This window comes from Macrobrachium nipponense, chromosome 25 (assembly GCF_015104395.2).
Source record: "Macrobrachium nipponense isolate FS-2020 chromosome 25, ASM1510439v2, whole genome shotgun sequence".
NCBI lineage: Eukaryota > Metazoa > Arthropoda > Malacostraca > Decapoda > Palaemonidae > Macrobrachium > Macrobrachium nipponense.
This window is the reverse complement of record NC_087214.1, coordinates 69485861-69489163: the sequence shown is the minus strand read 5'-3', so window position 1 is coordinate 69489163 and position 3303 is coordinate 69485861. Positions and strand designations below refer to the sequence as shown.

General features: G+C 33.5%; 1 protein-coding gene across 1 annotated transcript in view; it reads right to left on the bottom strand.

Moving 5' to 3' along the window:
- Positions 1 to 1675, bottom strand: part of LOC135199514 (protein O-mannosyl-transferase TMTC2-like) — a 150617-nt gene extending 148942 nt beyond the window's left edge. The window contains 1 exon segment of the mRNA XM_064227632.1: positions 1302 to 1675. The gene's annotated coding sequence lies outside the window, so the exon portion shown is untranslated.
- Between the last annotated feature and the right edge of the window lie 1628 nt (positions 1676 to 3303).

The window sequence follows — 3303 nt, the reverse complement described above, 5'->3', positions numbered from 1 at the left end:
CAACATGAATGTATCTATACATACATACATACATATATGTTATATATATACATATATATATATATATATTATATATTTATTTATTTATATATATATGTATTTAAAAAAATAGTAGTATATATATATATAATATATATATATACAAATATATACATATGTATATATGATGATATATAAGTATCATACATACATATATGTATATATATTAATATATACATATATGTCTATATAAATATATACGTACATATATGTATATATATACTATATATATATATATATATGTATGTATGTATGTATACACACTATATACATATATGTATATTTGCATACATAAATCTACATTCCTGCATGTGTGATGCATTCATTTCTTAGACTTCCAGAGAAAATGTGCAGACTCCACATAATTTATAAATAATTAGTAACTGCCACGACGTGGTGTAACGCCAGTAGAATTATCAATTATTAAGAGAATTATCAATTAATAATTCCTTTAAGCATGCAATGTATATGTATTATCAATGTGCAAAATAATCTTTCAGCTGGACTCAAAAAATAATTTTGGAAATATGAACTTTGCAAGCCTTGTTTAGGAATATCATAGAATTGGTGTGTGTGTGTATGTATGATATGTATATGTATATTATATATATATATATATATATGTATGTATATATACTATATATATATATATATATTATATATAGATATCATATACACACACACACACACACACACACCACACGCACACACACAACACACACACACACCATATATATATAGATATATATATGAGATATATATATTATATAAGTATATCTATATAGTGTGTGTGTGTGTGTGTGTGTAGTGTGTAGGTGTGTGTGTGTGGTGTGTATTTTATTTTATGTGTATGGTTATATAATATTGTATTATAATATATATATATATATATGTATAGTATATATATTTGATATGAATATAATATATACTTATATAAATGTATACATATTAATATATATATATATATAATATATATATATATATACACTTATATACATTTATATGTATATACTGTATATATATACACAAATATAGATATATAATTACAAATATATATACATACATTCATATACATACAATTCACATTAATTTTGAACAATATTAGCTGATTAAGAAAACACCTCTATATCCACATACGTATACCTAAGAGAAATAATACATTCATTTTGTCTCCGTTCTACATCTAGTTCCTAAATCATTATTTTTTTTTCATTTCTGGTATGTAGTAATCTACTACGTCAATACACGGCACCATTACTTACACTGTTGATTCGTCCATCTCCTCCGTCCAGATGTCCTTTGAAATTTATTAATACAAATTACGATTTATCATTTACGAATCATTCTCGTATCTCGGTCATCGACGCACAAAAAAAAAAAAATGGACGAAATACAAAATTAAAAAAAAATAATTCTCCAATCTGTTAGCCTCTAACGACCGCAGTCATTGCTTCTCGTGGACATGTCGCCAGACTTTTCAATTAAAGCCTCCTAGAGAAAAAGGCTTATTTCCCTCTGGATCAATAAAGAACGAAAAAAAGACTTTTCAGTTCGACGAATCTCAGGGAAATATCTTGCGGACACAAAGCCAAGGGATCCTGGAAGCAGCGTTTTGTACACCCACTTCGACTCGCTGCTCGGGATCAACTGAGGCACTGCCGAGTGGAGGAGAGAGGGAAGGAAGGGACCTCGACCCAGTCCCAGCCTATGACGGTGGTGGCCTGGGGAGAGATATAGAGAGAGAAAGAGAGAGAGGGAGAGGGGGGCGTGGCCTGTATGCGTACTTATGTACAAACGGTTGCTGACACGCCCACGCTTCTCAGAGAAACAATATGCATTATGGGAAAGTGCTGAGGGCTCATTGATGTCCATTTTGAGCCATAATTATGTTTAATGTCATCTATCACCTTTTGGTAGTTTGGTCAGACCTATTCTTTGTTGTTTGAGTCAGTCTGACCTGATTTATCATAGTTTTTTAGTTTATCATTATAACCTAGGACACCCTACATGTAATTATTCTAATTATATTTTTATCTTTAATTCAAAGATTCCTTTTTCTCGGCATTTACGAACAAGGCGTGATCCGGCCATCGGCTTATTCGGGGCGCGTGCTAAAATCTGCGGGCAAATAGCGTTATTTCACCAACGAAAATCAAAATAGATACGCTATATTTTGTTACCAATAATTGTTCTGTACTGTTTAACATGCTCGTTAATTATTTTCTACATTTTTCATTCTAATGATAAATCATAAATATCTTATCCTCAAATTCCTGTCTCTTTAACTCAACACGAAACAATTTTAAGAAGTTTTTAGCTTTCCCACAGACCTTCCCTAAACGCTTTTCCCCCCCCCCCCCCCACAACAACAACAGCAAAGTAGTTTGTAGGCTTACTCCCCGAGTAAACGAAAACACCAACTAATGCTGGAAGAATACTTAGCACAGTTCTAAAAGCTTCTTCGATCAAAAGGAATTATTATTTTAGTTATAATACTACTGGGCATTTATTCTATTTACCCAAATACTTTTCTTCTGTCTATAAATCTATATAATTCCAGGAGATTGATAGGCAAAGACAGTATCCAGTATCACTTTTAATACGACTCATTTCTCTATGATTCTCATTTTGGCTGCAACTAAAGTCTCGGACAGTCTGCCTTGGTGAAAAGTTCGTCACGAACACAGTCTCAGGACAGGCTCAGAGAAGCACGATTCGCCTGGAGTCAGTCTCGCAGTCTTTAGCGTGATGGCAGCAGAGACCGGACACAGCCTCGGGAGATGTTCTTCAACCTGAAGATCCAGAAGGACCTCAGGAAGAGATGTTCTTCAGCCTTGAGACTCAGAACAATCCCAGATGTTCTTCAACCTGAAGATTCAGAAGGACCTCAAGAAGAGATGTTCTTCAGCCTCGAGACTCAGAACAATCCCAGATGTTCTTCAACCTGAAGAATCAGAAGAACTTCAAGAAGAGATATTCTTCAGCCCCGAGACTCAGAACAATCCCAGATGTTCTTCAACCTGAAGATTCAGAAGGACTTCAAGAAGAGATATTCTTCAGCCTCGAGACTCAGAACAATTCCAGATGTTCTTCAACCTGAAGATTCAGAAGGACTTCAAGAAGAGATATTCTTCAGCCTCGAGACTCAGAACAATCCCAGATGTTTCTTAACTGAAGAATCAGAAGAACTTCAAGAAGAGATATTCTTCAGCCTCGAGACTCAGAACAATCCCAGATGTTCTTCAACCTGAAGATTCAGAAGGA